The sequence below is a fragment of the Glycine max genome, chromosome 18 (assembly GCF_000004515.6).
Source record: "Glycine max cultivar Williams 82 chromosome 18, Glycine_max_v4.0, whole genome shotgun sequence".
In the NCBI taxonomy this organism is placed as follows: Eukaryota; Viridiplantae; Streptophyta; class Magnoliopsida; order Fabales; family Fabaceae; genus Glycine; species Glycine max.
This window is the reverse complement of record NC_038254.2, coordinates 11,510,202-11,531,728: the sequence shown is the minus strand read 5'-3', so window position 1 is coordinate 11,531,728 and position 21,527 is coordinate 11,510,202. Positions and strand designations below refer to the sequence as shown.

The 21,527-nt window shown below is 28.9% G+C and overlaps 1 pseudogene; it reads right to left on the bottom strand.

Annotated features, from left to right (window-relative positions):
* Positions 1-279: 279 nt before the first annotated feature.
* Positions 280-10,110, bottom strand: LOC106796874 (uncharacterized; annotated as a pseudogene).
* Between the last annotated feature and the right edge of the window lie 11,417 nt (positions 10,111-21,527).

Here is a 21,527-nt window from a genome sequence, read left to right as displayed (position 1 = left end):
TGTTGTTATTGTTGGTGGATTCTTAGTATTTAAAATCAATGAAATTGTCTGCAAGAAGTGATCACAAAAGAGTAACACTGTTTCAGAAAGCATGACAAAAGAATTGAAACTGATAGTCAATTATCAATATTTAATATCAATCGAATTGTATTAAAGATTGTAATAAGTTAAATTATATAATGCAGACATAATGTAATATTGAAGAATTGATTATTAAAGAATAGGACTGTTTGAAAAAGCATGACAATAGAATTGAACCTGATATTAAACAACTGAAATTTATCTTTTAATGTTTCTGAACACATCTTTGAATACTACATTGGTAGTGGAATTCATGCTTTTCTGCTCATCATCATGAATCAGGATTTTTAATCCTTTTGCTGAGTTGACCCTTGACAATGCAACATATAATTGGCCATGAGTGAATACAGGTTTTGGCAAATAAAGTCCAACCATGGATAGCGATTGTCCCTGTGACTTGTTAATTGTCATTGCATAAGATAGCATAATCGAAAATTGTCTTCTCAATAGTTTAAACGGTCAGGGTGATTATGAAGGGGACTTTGACATTCTTGGAATATAAACAGTGAGGCCAATGTTTTTACCTGAGATAATTTCAGCTGCAATTACATGTTTTTCCATCTTTGTTACCACAAATCTAGTACCATTACATAGACCTTGATTTTGGTCGAGGTTCCTTAACAGCATTATAGGACTTCCAATTTTAAGTTTGATAGAATGAGTTGGCAAAGCAGATGTGTTCAATGAATTAAGGAATTCAGTAGTAATTGATTGGAAATACGAATCTTCACTGGTTTCTGATTTATCAACAGAATCAGAGCTTAGATATTCCATGTGGTCACCTATGATTTGCAAAATTGCAATTTCAGTGATTATATTTTTTACTGAGCAAGTGTCAATTAAATAAGTAATGAGATAATTACCTGAAATGAAGGATAGTACGTAATGATTGATTTGTTCTACTGTTTCATTTGTTGAAGCTAGTATTGTCTTGGATTTAAAGAATTCAGGATTATTGTGGTGCTGATCTAAGTCTGGGAATGTTGATTTGACTATAGCACTGATTGGATCATCATATTGAGTAATGAGTAGATGAGCAGGAACTTGAATTGTAGCATAACCATCATTTTCATCACCTATAATTCCATCTCCAATGTCTAGAATCCATTTAGCAAATGTGGCAGTTTCTTGTTCATCAACTGATTCTAGATTGCTGTGTAAGCACAGGTTTTTTGTCAAGGTCAATATTTCACACGAATCCCATAGATAGGATGAATTGATTGCTGCATTTACAATGTCTGAGCGGGTTCCTCATGGGATGACTGGTCGTATTTGGCAAAAATCTCCACCGAATACTATAACTTTGCCTCCAAATATTTGATTTGAGTTTGATTTATTTGTGATAATGTCTCTTAAACTTTGATCAAGTGCTTCAAAACAAAATTTGTGGACCATTGGTGCTTCATCCCAAATTATTAGACTTGTTTGGTTCAGTAATTATGCTAATTGGGTCCCTTGATGGATATTACATGTTGAGTCTTCAAAAATTGGTACAGGAATTTTAAATCTGGAATGTGCAATTCTGCCTCCTGGTAATAATAAAGAGGTTATTCCGCTAGAAGCAACAATAATAACAATTTGATTCTCTGCTCTCAATGAACTTGCTAATGTTCTCCATATGGATGTTTTTCCTGTGCCTCCAAATCCGTATAGGAAAAACATTCCACCTTCATTGTTGTTGACAGCTTGGATAATTCTATGATAAATTGTTTTTTGTTCATCTGTATTGATAGGTAAGCTAATGTTATATTGAAATGAAGATTAATTTTGTTGTTGATGGAAAGAATTAAATGAGGGTAGATTGCCTGTTATGAATAGAATATTAACAGCTTGAATACAATTTATAATTCGCAATGAGCATTTCTTTGTAAGATGTTAACTGTTATGAATAGAATTTTTAATATATGAATAGGTAGATTGCCTGTCATGGACGCAAAAAGATGCTCAAATTCTGATCTTGTTGCGTCATGGTTGTAATCAAGTTCTAATAATATTAAGTTGTTTTGTAGTTAGGATGTGAGATTGATATCCTGAGGATATGGCATTGTAGGATAGTCTTTCAGTGATCTTTGGTTTATGTGCAATAGTTGTTCAATTTCAATCAATGTCAAATTTCTAAGAGTATCATCATTGATATGTACTTCTAAGAAATAAAAAGCAACTTGTTAGTGAATAAGAAATTAAAATCAAGCTCTTAGTGAATGATTCTGACCATTACTGTGGAACTTAAAAATAGTCACGGCCTACCTGAGTTCATTGTTGATTTGCTATATTGATATGCAATGTCATCAGCTAGCCAATGCCAACATTGGTTCCAAACTTCTTCAGGTTTGGTCATGGTACCTGTTAATAAAATTAATACAAACAATTTCCTTAGATAATTAGTTGTGCCCCAGTCCTTAGCCTCTTTGATTGCCTCAACATATTCTCTGTCATCTTGTAGAAAGCCCATTGCAAAACATGCTTCTCTATATGTTGGATATTGGATATTTGCAACAGTCTTGATATCCTCAAATGAAGTAGGTCCTTTGCAGCTGCCAAGCATCATTCTTAAATAAAACAATTCTCATGTGGTTGGTGGTACCCATATGAGTCTTCCAATGGTATATCCTTTTTTTTTTGGGTTGCCATGATCTATTTCTTTTATTATATACAAACTTTGACACAAATTGTGAATAAGTAAGATTGTTGGCCTCAGCAAAACCTTTATTAGTGTTCATCCAAGCTAGGAATTTTGAATCTGAAATAGTTGGTTTCGATAGTACATCATCTATATCATCATGATCTTCATAAAGAACGTTGTGTTGATCTGGAAGATGAAAATACAATCTCTCAACAACAGGCTTTCTGCCATGGATTGGAAAAGCAAATATTCTCCAAGCAGCTTCACAGGGAGAAATGTATCTATGATATAGGTTGGTTAGTAAAAATAATAGTCAGGAAATAAATTATGTAGGTTAAGATGAAATTACCTGCAATCTTGATATTCTTTAAGTTCATCATTTTGAATGTTAGCATTTTGAGCTGTCTGATTGTTATCAGAAACCATAACAGTAGTCACTCTGTCATAGCCTTTGTTTATGTATTTAAATAAATATTTGATTGAAGTACTTTGATTACACCATTCAATATTTATATGTGCCTGATATATTTTCAGTAATTTTGCATTGTAAGGTACTACATATTTGTTATCAATGATAACACCATTCTTTGAAATTGAATGACCATTGTTTCTTCTATGATAGACTGGATAACTGTTTGAATCCAAAATAGTCTGAGGCTGAAATTGTTTAGGATAAAAACGACTGCATTTGCCTTCTTTCATACATGGAGAGTTGGGTTGTAAAATTCCGCATGGGCCATGTATCATATGGTTTTCCACCAATTTGTAGAGTTCTGGGTCATCTTCATGGAAAGGTATTTCTGCTGATATTATCTCATCAATGTCAGTTGAAGATGGGTATTTATTGTCCGGATGTAGAAATAGCAATAAATGCACGTGAGGGAGTCCTCGCTTTTGAAACTCTATAGTATGCATATTTGTGATTGATAAAAGATAATGTTATGATGGTAAGTATAATTCTGCATTTCATATTTGTAAAAGTGTTGGTTAAATTGTAATATTTTAGCCATTAATATCTGCATTATAGAACAAAGAAAAATGGCCAAATGAACAGCTTATATTTGTATTTAAGTATAAAAATGATAGTCAACTTACATGCAACCACTCTTCCCAGTAATTGACCTTTTGTTAAGTTTGACAGCATGTGTTCAAATTTTAATCTGAAAATTCGTGATACAATGTCTGGTCTGTCTGTTGGTTTGAGATTCAAAGGTGAAAGTAATCTATGAATTTCAGGCCAATTTGGATTACAGGTTAGAGTAATAAAAAGATTTGGAAAACCAACATGACTGCATATTGCCATACCATCAAAGTAAAGTTGATCCATATAACGTGGGCTCCCAACAAACGTTGAAGGTAAGATGACTCTTTTTCCCTTGGTTAAGCCTTTAGCTGTTCCAGTATCCAATGAACTTTGTAAGCTAGAATACTTACCAACTCTAAGCTTTTTTTGGTTGTTTCTGATGTAGCTAAGTTTATCAGATTCAACCATGGTATAACCTTCAACAATGAATTGTTGAAATAATTTTCGAGAATGCAATAAAGTCTGTGCTTCATTTGACCTGGACTGAAGTCTATAAGCAAACCACTCTCTCATTGTCAGACGATTTCGCTTTCTTTTTTTGCTGGATGAAGTAGAACGGTGAAGTATGTCAGCTCTATATCCATCTTCTCCATAAGGAAAGAGTAGAGGGTATTGTAGTGGTAGATAGCTAGCGTGAAGTTCATGGATTCTTTGTAATTCTCCATTTTGAGTTTCAACAATAATATCTCTTTTTGAGCCTGGATGAAAATCGCCAACAATAAACGCAACAATTTTTGGAACATTAGGCATATTATATACACGACCATCTTTTCCTCGAGCAGCTATCAGTTGCAATTTGATATTATTGGTTTGATCACCTGCCAATCTATCCCTGGCCATTCTAAAACTTTTAGCATGAGAATTGTGTTGATCGAGCATGTGACTTAAACCTGAAACAATATGGCTCTGAATTCCAGAATATTGGCTGAAAAAATAATATCTAAAAATATTCATAACTGCACAAACTATTGCAAGTGAATGAATAATTTTCTAACTGATAGAAATAAAAGAACTTCTACCTCATGGCATTAATTCTATTTTGCACTTCATTTTCTGTGTCAAAGATATATAGTTGTGTAAATTTGGGTTTTTTTTCAGGGATTGGTAATAGACTGCCTATTTTGTGGCATGGTTGGCCCTATATTCTAATTGTAGGAGGTCCTCTTGAGTTATTAATTGTTTTGTCTAGCTTAATTCCAGCAGAAGTAAAGGCAAACATCATGTTGTATGCTCGTAAGTTATGTTGATAATTTTTACTATCAATTGTATCATCATGAAACAGAAGTCATTGCAGATGTTGAGGTGATTTTGTAATAATGGCGGTAATTCAACTTTGCCATCTCCACAGCATAAGCTGAACCTTGGATTCTGAAAATTTTTATCTTTTGATATTCTTTCATCATACCACATTTGTGCATTACAATATCTACATTGGATGAGTTGATCACCAAGATCAGAATATCCTGAAATTGTTTAATATCACAGTACAATATGATGATAAGAATTTTGAATATTAATTTAAGAGCATGTGCAGTAGCATCTGAAACTGTAAATCAGAATTATAGTCATTACCTTCTGTGTTGATTATAGGCTGATTAGTTGGAGATTGACAATCCTCATAGGCAGCCATAAAATTAGAGTCCGAACCTACAAAAATTAGAAATAGATATAATAGCAATATTTGAACCATAGCAAAAAAGAGCATGAAACATCCTTTTTTCAGTACCTTGTGTGGATTCAGAATTTTCACTTTCTGATGAATCAGACGCAATCACTAAAAAATAGAGAGGAAACAAAAGAAAATGTGATTAAGGCAGCTAAGTAAATTGATTTCTTGCAGAACATGCTATATCAGATGTCTCACTATCATATTCTGAAGTGCAGTTAACTATTGCTTGTGAAGATGGCTAAGGATAAGCATGTCGCTTCTACTGCATGATATGTTTTTTGTTGATCCTGGCTTTTGCAGAATTAGATCTCTTTGCATGTTGATAGTTCTGCATGTTGAAAATGACTAAACGCATAATTCAATGAATTATAAACTAAATAATAGATTTATGTTCAAACGAAGAACCAAATGCTTGTTTTAAATCTGCAGAAGCTATAATAAAATTAGAAGATGAAAGAAATCTGACATGAGGGATTTTGTTGGTTCTAGATCATAGGCTGACTATTAGTGGTGGAATTTGTTGGATTAGATATGTTTGCATGTTGGTAATTCAGCATATTGAAAAAGGGTAATGATAGAATTCACTGAGTTATAAGATAAAGAGATGAGACCAAGGGTAGATGAGATAGCAAAACTATGATCCAACATTAACAGCTAGTAAAATTCGTAATATAAAAATCATGACACTTGGTTTCGGGAAAAAATGCGTTTTGGACTGTTGCTAAGCTTGCAATGAAAGATATTGTCTATTTAGGAGTCTGGTGTCAATCTAGACACACAAACCAAGGCCATAATTCAAAATAGGTAAGATAGAAATGATCATAGTCATTGGCGCAAATATTGACTTCTGTAACTACTACTAAGCTTGCAATGGAAGATATTGTATATATAGTGATGAACTTTCATTCAGTAATACAAATTTGTTTAATTTGTACAGTCAAATCTATTAGCTCGTGTGTTCAACTTGAAATATGAAATTTCTATTTTACATCTTTTATTTGGCATTATGTAACAAAACATGCAAAAACAACTTGACTCAACGTTTGTATCGGAGATGCGCATTGGTTGTTTATATATTGCTTGTCTGGCACACTACAATTTTTTTTTCATTTCTCTTGTCCATAGATTAGAGTTGTTTTATATAGTTCCAGTTTGTTGTAGTTACAATCAAGATTATACTTGCGTAAGTCATCAATGAACTAAAAAATTGCAATTGAAATATAGAACACATGATTTTAGCAAAGCAGTGATAGCTGGAAAAATGGAGTGATAACATTCATGCCAAACACATTCTAAATGAGGAAATATGATGTCAGGATAGAAAGTTTGATTAATTTAAAGAGCACATGGATTGAGAAGAAAAACTGAAACTAAAAATTTAACACAATCTTGCGGATTCTATTTTTTTCTTAATCTGGTTTTTTTTGTTGTTATTTTTATGCAATTCAGATGGGAATGGAATTCATCAAATAGTTCACCAAGAAACAAATTAAGAACCTAAGAGTATTAAGTATCAATATGACCGCCAATGTAGCTTTAAATTTTTCTTCTTTGTTGTTTTTAACATTTGATGTAATTTGAACATCAATTTATCTCCTTTACTGTTTTTTAAATTTAGTCTAACTTCTCCATTAATTTGTTAGAAGCATATAAACCATCAAATGTATGATAAAAAAAACAGTTCAATTCTATCGAGGACAACCAAGCAATGAATAGTGAAAAAATAAATTGTTTTTAGTGGCATATTTAATATAAGAAAACTTGCAATACAACAACAGGAACACATAATATGGGCAAATCTGAATTTACAACGCCTAAAAGATCCACAAAAAAACATGCTAACAGACAATTGGCTACTTTTGATTGCTCAAAACTGAGTGAATTATAACCTGTTTAAAACTAAGTCATAGTTAGCTTCAGAGCTGACAGAATATAAAAGGGAGAAATGTACAACAGCAAGGGACAAAATAACATGAATCCAAAAAAACCGGTTTTCAAATGGCCAAAGCATCAGCATGGTAGAAAGAAACACCAGGGGAATTGTCAGATGTACCAATAACGAAAACTACATAATTGTCTGCTTAATATGACAATATTTTAATAGCACCATGAAAACACAACAATAGCAATCTGGAATCAGCTAAATTGACTTTTATCAGAATGTCTTGTTAATTTGTTAGATGATAGTTGGGCTGGGGAAATTTGCGAGCTTCCTAACTCATCATCAAGTTCATCAGATGGCATCCGCTTTTTGGGGGTTAAAGGGAATCCTGCAACTGGATCATGGTCGGTTGTCACAGACAGAGATTGCTGCACAAAAAATAAACTGGTAAATAAAAAACAATGTAACATATCAATGCTCATGACAACAACATTAACTTACACATTCAGCATGGGTAGCATTATTGCAGTCAACGTTCGAAGGATCTATTTTAGAACATGCCTATATCATATATAAGTTGATGATAGTCAAACTCATGCATCATATCATTATGGCAACAACAACTAAAATAGACATTAGAAAAGAACACCTCACTATCAGCCAGCATCTCGAGAGCAGCATTGATCAAATCTAGTTCATTTGAGTATCTAACAACAACGGCATTCTTGAATTTTGATTGAATCCTGACCTTAAAAGCAAGCACATGACCCAACAGTCTGTCAAGTGCTTGAGGGGAAGCATTCAAATAAACATCACCATCCTGTCACAAAGAGGACAAATCCACCAGCCACCAATTACAATTGAAAGAACAAAATATAATACATAAAATAAGAAGCAGCATATGATAAGACATGAACATACTTCAATCTTGACCCTATTCACATCATCAGCTGTTTGACCAATCAATTCAGCACATTCACGATCCCAGAGCAAAACTTGCTACTCTCATTGTTTTGGATAACCATTACTTCAACTCTATACCTACCAATGTACATGCTAGTCAAATACAAAATTCTGAATAAAACATGTTAATGCACTAAAAGCCCAATTACCTCAAAATAGGCTGATCATTATCCTTGCCACATCCGCATGTGAATGGTCCTGTTTGGATGTCATTTTTCCTATGACATTGAAGGCAAGCTGGATAACACCATGAATGGTTATCCATGACTATTTTGCTAATAGTGCCCACCGTAACACAAACAACATCCTTAAAGAAAACCATAACAATCAAATTGGCAACAATAAAATGCTAGTATTAGAGACATTAGCCATAATATATGGATGTGAAACAAACTAGCCAAATTCAACTTCCAATTGCAATGAATACACAATAGACACATATAACAGGTCTACCTCAGAAATGCCATTGATCTCAGAAATAGATTTGACTTCAGCCTTCGAAAGAAACGAATCCTTTGACGATAGCTGGCTTCCCCCTGAAACTTGTGAACTTGCTTCATCGCTAGGTAGTAAAACTGGACTCACCTCAACACCTAAATCTAAAAGCCTAAGGCAATCCAATAAATAGGAAAAAGCAACAGAAAACACTCAAGACAATTGATACATGAATTTAACATCCACAGAGCAAACATGATAAGCAAAATACCTTTCTTTAAATTCCTGAATTTCCAATATAGGATTATTAATCAATAGTTTTGATGCCTTGAAGGAATTGCTCACTGAAGCTGGATAACTTCCTATAAATACCAAAAACAGCAACGCCAAAACTTATCTGATGAGTACCCAAATCAGTAAACAGAATATCACACTTACCCTGCGCATCTTTTATTCTGGCATGTGTCAATATAATAGCCATCGGCCCATCATTCCCACGCTCATTCAAATAGGATAGGAACTGCATACAGTAATTCTCCCAAAGCGTGCAAGATAAAATTTCACCAGTACAGCAAAGAAAGAACATTACATCCATCACTTAATAAGGATCAAATAGAGATAAGCATCATGCAACGTGACAAATAAAATCCTCAACAATATAAACCCTAAATAACCAAATATATATAGGAGACAAAAATTGTTGTTAACCATAACCTCAAATCCTTCATTCTAAAAACAACCCTGGTATTTTTTGATGAAACATGCCGATAGACCACCTGATCAACGACCCCAATAATATCTTAAACCACCAGAAATGAACACAGGTCATTGAAAAAAAACCAAAAAAGTTATGATCAAAATGAAAGCACAAATTGAGACTGGGCTCACCAACCAACAGGCCAGCCACAAAATTGCAGCAACGATATTTGCAAATTCAACAAATCTAAATTCCTTAAAAGGCAGTTCATGCAAATCAGCTTCTCTAACAACCGTCACTCCAATAAAAGATAACTTGTACTCATGTTCGCTCACTCTAAATTAACCATCATTCTTGACAACTTTGAAATTATGCATAACATAAGTGGAATTCTCTTTCAAATCAGCTTTCCAAGACTTGAGGTGGTCCGATTTACAAACAGCATGAATTTGATCACCCTGAAATATGCAAACTATATAATCAATCAATGATATGAACAACAATCCAACAATCAAATAGAGAGCACAAAATATACCTCAGAATCAACAAAAACCATTTTCGCTTGCTCAGACTTGTTGAGAGTCCCAACGAACCAAAGATCCGTGATTTTGACAGCAAGCTTAAGTGTCTCCTTTGACCCATCAATAGACTTAATCTTGTCAGGAATCCTCGCCATAAAATTGCATAGACCTGCCAATTCTAAATGAAAAATGGAATAAATCCAAAACCATGCAAATGCAATGTAAACCTCAACAAACAAACGAAACCTCACGAAAAAAAAACCAAGAAACTTATGTTAACAAAAAATAGAATACCAACACAGACTTAAATAACACATGCAATAACATTTCAATCAATGCCAAAATACCATAAAAACTATGATACTATTCGTTGAACTACTAAGACAATACATGCAACAATCTCAACCAAAAAGAAAATAGCAAAATCAGCAAATAGGAGAGAAGCAGAAGCAAAAAATCATATCTCTGAACAAATAATATTCCAATCATCTACAAACAAATGGAAAGGGCTGAAAACAAACACAACAAAGTTTTGTTTACAAAAAACAGAATATCAACCCATGCTTAAACCACACATGCAATAAGGTTTCCATCAATGCCAACATACCACAAAAAGTATTAGACTATCGGTTAATCTAGTCAGCCAATACATGCAATGACCTCAACTCAAAAACAAAATAGGCAAGTCAGCAAACAGCAAAAAAGCAAAGCCAAAATACTATATCTCTAAAACAATAATATGGTTAATAAAAAACCATGTAAATGCAATCGAACCATCGGAATCAATGAAAAGAGGCAAAAAACAAAATAACCAACTCAGGAAACAACAAAAAAACAGAACCAAACAATTATAGCTCTAAAGGAATAATATGATCAATCCAAAACCATGCAAATGCAATCCAACCAACAACAGACAAATGGAAGCCAACGAAAAGAAAAGCAAGAAATTGTTAATAATAAAAAACAGAACAGAAGACGTGCTAGAGGAACATAAACATGCAGAGACCAAAATCATCAAACAACAAAAAACTGACAAAAACACACATGCACAATAGACGAACAATAATATGGTTAATCAAAAATAATGTAAATACAATCCAACCATCAAAGCCAGTGAAAAGAGACAAAAAACAAAATAGCCAACTGAGCAAAAAGCAAAAAAACATAACCAAAGAATTATTATAGCTCTAAAGGAATAATATGATCAATCCAAAACCATGTAAATGCAATCCAACGAACAACAGACAAATGGAAGCCAACGAAAAGAAAAACAAGAATTTGTTAATAATAAACAATAAAACAGAACACGTGCTAGAAGAACATAAACATGCACATACCAAAACCACCAAACAACAAAAAAACTGACAAAAACACACATGCACAACAGACGAACAAAACTCAAACCTTCAACCACAGAAGAACGAAAATCACGAAGTGGAAACCACAGCCTCACGCCAAAATGCTAAACAACAGAACAGGTATATTGAAGACGGAAGCCAATTGAAAACAAAGAAAAAAAGTAAAACCGAAGAGGACATCAAAATCAAGAAGAAACAATGCAAACCTAGCATAAATCAGCAGCTTCCAACTTGCTAGTGAAAGGACTCAAAAACGCTAGAAAAGAAGCCACGTACACCACCAACCACCAAAACTGGAAACATCAATCTAATCACTCAACAACACACCAAGCTACGTGGCTTACAACCAACACAATACCCATAACAATAAAATGACACATTGCAGTAAGGTGTCACAAAACCAAACCAACTTGGAGGGGCATAAAATGACCAAAAAACCAAAAAAATAGACAGTTGTCAAGCTCTCAGTCATGGGTATTTTAGTATATTCCACATACTCCAACTTTAGTATATAGATATTGATATTGACTTCTATCATTTTATTTATCCTCCTATTTTTTTTTTAATTTTGTCTAATATTTGATGTTTAACCTACCGTTCATGTCGAATTATTTTTTTTCTACAAAGACATAAATTCTTTGGTGGATAAAGTGATGATACAAACATATGTCATTGACTTTCTCCTCCCGAAGGACTTCAATATTCACTGATTAATTATTTTCAATCTTCACGCGGGACTTTCAAAAGTTGAATTTATATTATGGATACTAGTTTTTTTTTAACAAAAATCTCTTTTGAGGTTTATTATTGTCATACATATGTACTGAATGTAATGAATTTGTTGAAAGTGGGGTGTTTTAGTTTTTTTTTTCTTGATCACTTCTTGTGCCTTTCAATTAACAAAACGAGATTTGTTGTATAAAATAAACCAACTAATAAAATATATATTGTTTAAATAATTAAAAGAGGAGTTTATTACTATGTTATAAACATAAAGTCTAATTTATTTTGTTTAAAAATTTTAATTTTAATTCTTTCTTTTCTTCCTTAGATGTATTTATATTATTAATGTTTTAAATTTTTTAAATTTTATTTGTTTTTATTCTCTTTCTATAAAATAATCTTCTACCTCTTTTGTATTTTCGTTGACTATTTTTTAAATATATATATATATATATATTATTTGAATTAGTTTGTATGCTAACATTATAATTTTTATAATTTCAATTATTAGAGAAAAAAATAGTCTTATACTGATTGGCATATATAACCTTTTTCTCCATCTCTCTATGTATACATCTCATTTTGTACAAAACAATATGTCAAAAAGAAACATGTATTGTTATATTAATATTTTTACATGGTAGCGTGTTTAATATATCATTTAAAAAAATTGAAAACACATAAAGAAATTGTTCTATTTATTAAATCTCAAGTCTTTTATTATCATCAAAACAATTCTTTCATTTTCCTTTCTTATAATTTTAATTCATGAAAACAATTTAATTGTCAAATTTAAAGTAATTAAGCAATTTTATTCAATTTTTGTTATCCCAAATCAAAGGTGAAAAAAAAAACTAAATCATTTTTTTAAAAGAAAGTTAAAAGTGAGCATGCAAAACATCAATAAAGTAAAGAATATCTTACATAGGATAACACTATCAATAATAACAATTTTTTAAAGAATGTGTATATATAAAATTATATATAATTTATTAACATATTTACTAACTTACATTTATTAAAATTTAAACTACATAATTAATAAATTTACTCCTATAATTGTAAAATATAAAATTAATATTCATGCAAGACATGAGAAACTAAGCTAGTATGGTAGTAAAAATGAAGAATATGCATACCACAAAATTAGCATATACACAAAATTAGTATGGTAGTATGGTTGTAAAATTCGTGGTCCTATTTTGTTTATTACACTAAATCGGTTTTCTTATTTTTTAATTTACTATTTGAGTTTCCTATATTTCAAAATACAAATGTTGACTAGACTAAAAAATTGAGTAATATTTTCTTAAAAAATAATAACTTAGAAAAATGTTCAAGGAAGGACAAGACCAAGGTCCTTGAAGTAAAAAATATACTCTTTTATCATTACACTCAAATGCTCATTTAAATATTTAGTGTAAAATATATTATTAATATAAGTTTTATGCGAAAATAATTCAAAATTTAAATTTTATTTTTTAAAATTTATTATATTTTTATAATCTTATATATTATCTTTTAAAATATAATATATAAGATTAAATTTTATTTTCACATAAATTAGAATATGTATACTTATATAAACTTTATTTTTATTTTATATATGATATTTTTATAATCTTATGTATTTTTATTACACTATTCAAAACTTATTTTATAAAGTAAATATATAATATAAATTTTTTTACATAAATTATAATTTCATAAAATGACAGTATTTTATTATTTTTTAATATTTATATATGTGATTTAATGATAGTATTTTTGTTTACCTATATTAAGATATTCTTGTTAGTTATTATAATAGTATTTTTTATTTATATTTAACTTTATTTAATTAGGTATGAATTTTTTTAAGAATTAAATTATATAGTAAAGATACATAATTAAATAAAATGGTAGTATTTTTAAAATATTTATGTGTATTTTTTGACATTATTTTTTATCTATATCATAATAAATAACATGAATATCTTAATATAGATAAAAAAAATGTTGTCACTATATCACAAACATTATTTTAAAAGATAAATATAATATATAAAATAAAAACAAAACTTATATAAATATACATGTTCTAATTTATGTGAAAATGGAATTTACCCTTATGTATTATATTTAAAAGATAATATATAAGATTGTAAAAATATAATAAATTAAATTTTGAATTTTGAACTATTTCAAATAAAATTTATATTAATATTATCTTTTGTATCAAATATTCAAATGAGCATTTGAGTATAGTAGTAAAAAAGTATGTTTTTTACTTTAAAGATCATGATTCTAGTCATTCCTTAAGTATTTTTTTAAGTTCTTATTTTTTAAGAAAATATTGATCAATTTTCTAGTTTAGTAACATTTAAAATTTAACGGTCAATGGTTAGCCAACTTTGCATATATTTCTTTCATGTAATATGCAAAATAGGTAGACTGATTTTGCGTTTCTTTGCATATATTTCTTTCATTTTTAATTATAAGACTCTTTTAACTAATTTACCTTCTTTAAGAAAAGTAGTTAATCACCTTAAGTGTATCAATTATTTATACTATCATTCTAAAATTATTCTTTTTTATCTCTATCTTCTTAATCATTTTTCATTATGTTTAGAGATAAAATAATTAAATAAGGATATATAGGGAAAAAATAGTTAATACATCTAAAAATTAGAAAATCATCTTATAAAAATAAGAAACAAACAAACAATTTTTTTAAAAAGAGTTTTATAATTAAGAATGAAAAAACCATGTTGTTGGTAATGTGAATGGTGCTCTTTGGTGCTACTTTACATGGTTTGGTGTCTTCAAATGGATCCCTAGAAGAGGAAATTTTGTAAAATGAATTATCATCGAGGGATCTCATCTTCAGCTTTGTCCCTTTTTGTACTATAAGCATCAAGAATACATTACACATTCGTTTGTTACATGTCATTAATTTCTCCTAATAAAATATTTTAGTGTATGTTTAGATTATCGTTAGTTCCTTAATCTTAAAAGTACTTTAAATTAAAAGATAACGATTTTTTTAAACATGTAAAAGTAGAAACTTGTTTAATAAAAATCAAGAAAAGTTTTCATTATTAAAATAAGATGAATAAAAATTATAATGAGTGTTCAGCAGTGAGATTAGCATAAAAATGCTTGTTATTTTTTCATTTTAATATTTTTATTAAAAATAATTATATTAATCCCTCCATCCTTAACTATAAGATTTTTTTCAAAAATTTGTTCATCTTTTTTTCTAAGACTTTTTTTTTAATTTTCAGATGCATTAATTATTTTTTCTTTATATATCCTTACTTAATTATTTAATTTCCAAATATTAATGAAAAATAGTTGAATGGATAAAGAGTTAAGAAAAGAGTAATTTTAAAATGATAGCATAATTAATAAATTTAATATGATTAACTAAATTAACTATTTTTTTAAAAGACGTGAATTAGTTGAAAGATTCATATAAGTATTATTAGGGATTAGTTTATGAATAGATTATGTATAGAACTAGTTTGATTTTCATAAGCTATTTGTATAATAGTTTATTTACTCTCAATTAATCATTTGTTGAAATTTTAATTATTTTTTATAATTATATAATTATGTGCACATTATTAGACAATAATAAAAAAAAGTTGTGCTTCTTACATTTTTAACTATTTGGATTTGAAGCATAGTATAATGTTTAAGAAAAAAAAAATTTTAAACATATTTTGGTATACATATCAGCGTAATCACAGAAAAGCTACTAATAATAAAGAAGTTAATATGCACCTTGATTTTTTAACAAGCCAAATGATAATAACTTGTGTAAAAGTGAAGAAAATAAATTGACTTTTACTAATACGAAAAGCTCAATTTAATTTAGCTTCTTACTACGAATATCTCCGCATAAGTTTATCTAAACATGTTCTAAATGCAATGATTAATTGATATATATTTGATAAAAATGTATTTTGAGAAAAAATATTTGAAAATATGCCAATCATATAAATAAAAGGAAAAAGTATATTTTTGGTCCCGTTAAAAATTTTGATATTTGGTTTTAGTCAGGCTAAAAAAATTGGGTGTTTTCTGACTTTTTAATTTCAAAATGCATTACTTTTGACCCTTAATTAAAATAGTTAAAACAGTGCTTTATTGAGGGATAGAAAATAATTTAGATAAAATTTGAAGAATAAAAGTTGTGTGTTTCTAATTTAGAGAGACAAAAATGGACAAATAATTTTAGAGAGATTAAAATTAAATTTCAATTTTTTTATAGAAATTAAAAATATATTTTGTCCAAATAAAAAATATATATATTAGTCAAACTGCATTTAAACCCAATACAAAATTAATTACTTGAAACCGGTTCAATTCGGTTCTTCATTCACTACATCCCAAACAAGCTGCGAATGAGATTCGTCTTGTGAGACAAAAGTCAACCTATTTGTCTACATGATGGATGATTGATTCCTCCTTCTTAGAAGACAAATTCTAAGACCTTGTTAGATAGAGAGTACAGAAATAGAATCGATGAGTAAAAACGTAAAAAAATAATAAAGAAAAAATTGAAATTATTTTGTTGAAGAAAAATAAAGAAAAAATGAGTAGAAACATAGTGCATCATATTAATTTTAAAATTAATTCTTCTCTAAATCTATAGAACCAAACACCACGGTTTATTTTCATCTACTCAAGATTATTATTTAATCTCGCTTACTAAATAAGGCATCATTGTATTTCTTGGAACCATTTCCTAAGGCATTACATAGATGCCCTTTAATTTCTGTCTAAGCAGCTTTGATAGCAACCGGAATCCCATCCCGACATCCACATACAAAACCAATGTTTCAATTCGACCAAAACACTTTTTATATAATAAATCAAAATTAATATAATAAAATCATTAATTAAGTCCATGTGTGGGGTGGCGATACAGTGAAAATAAATAAATCAATGTCAATCCCATGGTGAAGTCACAACAACACAGTTACTTCTCCAAAATCATGGTCAAACCACAGTTTTGGGTTCCAAAATAGATTATGGGATGTATTCAAACACACCATAAGAGATCGTTACTATTTCTTTTGACAACCACCCTATACTGCGTGTTATATATATATATATATATATATATGATATTTCATATGATAATGATTCTTTTATGTGAGAATAAAAAAGATTATTTTCATATGTTACATTAAAATAATGAAAGGTCAATATTAAAATATTTTAAATTCAAATTAAAATCTCATTTAACCATAAAATCAAATATTTTAAAGATTTAATTTACATCAAGATGTTATCATCATTGTGACCAACATGGTTACCGCTACTACTGTTGTCACCACTATCATGATCATCGCTATCATTGTCATTATTGCTGCTACAACCATCGTCGTCATAACCACCTTCATCGCCACTGTCGCTAACAATAATGGCGATTATGTTGGTGGCGACGACGATGGTCATGGCTATGATCATGGTGATGATGGTGGTTGCAACGATGGTGATGGTTGTGATGACGATTTTGACGTAAATTAAATTTTTGATTTTTTATTTGATAAATCTTATAGAGATTTTATGGTTAAATGGAGTTTTAATTTGAATTTAAAATGTTTTAATCTTATTTTTTAGTTTAATTTAACGTATGAGAATTTAAAATGTCCTCTCTCTCTCTATGTGTGCGCTTGTGTGTGCGTGTAGGGGTTTTCGCGACTCGATTTGATTCAATTTTCATTTAAAATAAAATCCAACAAAATCAAACCAATATTTTATAGTTTGGTTCGGTTCATTTTTTGCCGTTTTTGGTAAAATATTATTTCATTAAAATTTATATACTTTCTTTTCATATTTTAAATAAAATTACATAAAAAAATTGTTGATAACAATCTGGGAAAGTTATTAATATGTTAAACCTTCTACAATAAAAATCTGCAAATTTTCATTTGTTTTAAACCAAACATATCTTAAAAAAATCGTATGAAAAAGAAAGTAGTATGCATTATATAAATTTTGTATACATACACTATAAAATATTTTGAAACTCAAGTGATTCATAAATAAACTACATAACACTGAAGTAATTAACACAAGTCTTATTGCAAGTATTACGGTTTGATTGAGTTTGGATTGATTTCAAAAACATAAATCACAAACTGAACCGAATCAATTGGTTTGAGAAAAAAAAATCATCCAAACAAATAAAAAAAATCAATTTGATTTGATTTTTAATTTTTTTTAATATTTTTTATTTTTATTTTGAATCGATTTGGATTTAAATACTTTTATACATCAAACTTTAAATTAACATAAATGCACGTGGTCATAGAAAATGACATGCGTTCCACTAGGAAAAGTCACAAGAGGCCCAATACTATGTGTATATATGAATATCTACTCCCAAAAGGTTGTTTTGAAAACCACGTGAACCTAATTCACTTTGAGATATTTGATAGCTGAAAAGTTTTTGGTTTTTCGAGAATTATATGTTAAGAAATTTAATTTTTGATATTTGATATGCATTTTTTAAAAAAATAATATTTCTAAGAAAGAATTTTTTTCACAAATGTTTTTTATTCAGTTTTTCACGAAATTTTTTTCATTGGAAGATAAAAATCTTATTTTTTTGAGTTTAATTTTTTTTCAATATAGTAAAAGCTTCATATTATTTTTTATTAAATTATATAATAAGATAAATAATTAAAATAATCATAAAAAATATCTGTAACTCATTTCATTAAGAAATTTACATAAAACTTTTCAATAATCAACCAAACAAATTTTATTTATTCTTGAAAAATATGATTCCCAAGATTAATAATTTTTAACAATCATGATTTGCATGAATGAAAAAACTCTCCCCTATCGGATGCTGTTTGAAGTTTCTACTTTTATGAAATTTGTTTTCTTATTCCTCGCCTCCTCTCTTTTTGGGTGAAAATTCTTGAAACAGCACTTTGATAATTAAGTTTCCATTTATAACATCTATCGGCACCTCATAGAAAAATAAATGTTAGGCATACATACCATCGTCCTCTCTGACTCTACTGCTTATTTGCTTACTGTTCTCCTAATTAACAAAGGACAATATGAAGGCCATGTATGTTAGGAGAGTACTAGCTAGATTTATCCTTGTTTGAGATACTCACTTACATGCCTTGATTTTATTTAAGATAAGATAAGATATTTTACTCTCTCTCTTTTCATGAATTAGGTAGAAATTATATAATTATCTAAATTATATCTATGTGTTTTCAGAGATATATATATATATATATATATATATATATATATATATATATATATATATATATATATATATAAGTAGAAGAAAGAAAACCCTAGCTTTTATGATAGGTTACATTAGTTCATTATTAATATGTCCATTGTTTCTTAATAATTTCACCCATATATATATCATGGTTCCATATATTATATGCTACACTTTTCTTTTCTATTCTATTTGTGTGTATTGCTACACTATTCTAATTATATATGGGATATCCAATATCAGTCAATCACAAAATAGATCTTTTATGATCCATAAAGATACAATTTAAGAACCAATAATTTTATTTTAATCAATTGAAAGATCACCATAAAAGAAACCTAACACAATATATCAACTGATTCGTACTCTCTCTCTCTCTCTCTTAATCTCATTTCCCTTAGCTTGATATCACACACTAGCAAAAGTTAGACATCACGCAATAAGCCCTGCTCGACACCAAAACATTCAACACACACATTTTCTTCCTCCAAAACAAAACAGCCAACAATACAAAACAACCACATCCCTCACTACTCCTTGCACCCCCACACCCAAACAGTATCATAGAATACACTCCTACACTCCAAAAACCCCACTGTGATCATATAGTCATAGCCCTTTCATCTTCAACTACGAGCAGTCCTCTAGCATTAATTAATATTGCTACATCACAAAACGTTTCACCCTACATTCACTCAAACAGCAAATCACCCTTGTTTCCATACCACGTCAAAATGGGACCAAGACGCATATTAGTGTGACTTCCATAGATATACTTTATGTTATAAAGAATATACATTAAATGTAAAAAAAAAGCTGTCAATATGATAATCTTATTGATAGATATTATGTAAGTACATCTGTAACCACACATTAAGCCTTGAGGTCAATCCTGATGAGCTCATGGGATAAAACTCACCTAAAATTTTAATCAGCAAAAAGAATTATTATATTTTAAAATTAATTTACATATTGATCACAAAAAAAATACTTATTAATTTTATCCTTAATTATATCTTTTAATTAAGGCTTCCTTAATTAATCCTTACGGTTAAGTTGTTGTAGAGTCCTAATTGGACAATCAAATCGATTCTAGAAGTGTTGTTAATGTTTCATCAATATTGTTACATTTTTATGAGAGATTTGGATAATATGGTACATGGATTATTTATTTTACTGTTTCTATGAAGTATTTATTATTTTAGAATTTATATTAGATCTCTTAAACTTTAGAAATAAAATTATTCGTGGCCTGTGGGATTAATTATCCTTTTCTTATTAGAAATATATATTTTTAATATTTAATTACTTTTCAAAAAGAAAATATTTTTATTTTATCAATTACCAATAGTAAATGTTTTAAAGAAAGTGAGGAGAAAGAAGGATACATTTAAAAATAATTAATATTTCCTTAATTTTATAATTAAAATAATAAGTAATTTATAAAATTTGTTAATATTACTCTTTTTTTTTGGGGGGGGTTGATATTTTAGTCTGTTGACTTTTACATTTTATTTTTCGTTTTGCAGTAAAAAGTAATTTCGTTTTAGTCCCTTAATTGGTCACGTAGGTGACATTCGTTAATTTATGTAATAAAGTCATTAATTAACACAACTTCTTATTTATTCTTATTTTGTTTGTTAGTGCTAATAGCTATTTTCGATATAATGGTGTGTATTCAATTTCTTCTATAGATGATAAACCAAAAAAAGTATTTAAAACTTTTACATTTAAAAAAATATTTGTATATTTTAATTTTGATTATATATATGGATAATTTAATTCCATACATTTAATAAGATAGGTCATATAAATTTCTTAATTAACCAGGATTTTAAAACATAAATTTTGCAATTTTCAGAGATTAAAAATGAATAAAAATTTATAAATGATAAAATTAAAATTATTTTTAAAAATTATAAATACATTTAATCTATTTTTTCCTCTTATAATATCTTTTGCCCGAATATCTTCTCTTCGTTGTAAAATTAATTTAATTTAGAATTTGGTATATTTATAAATTAGTTTGAACAAAGTTAAATAAGCAGATTCAATTATTATTAGGTTTTTGGTATTAGGTTAAATTTAATACTACTTATACTACTTATTATCTATTATCTATAAAAGTTAGAACAATAACTTAAGAGTAATTTATTTATAGACAGACAATACCATATATATATAGTAAAAATTCACATGCATTGATGCAAATGCAAATGTGTGTTTTGAACTGCCATAA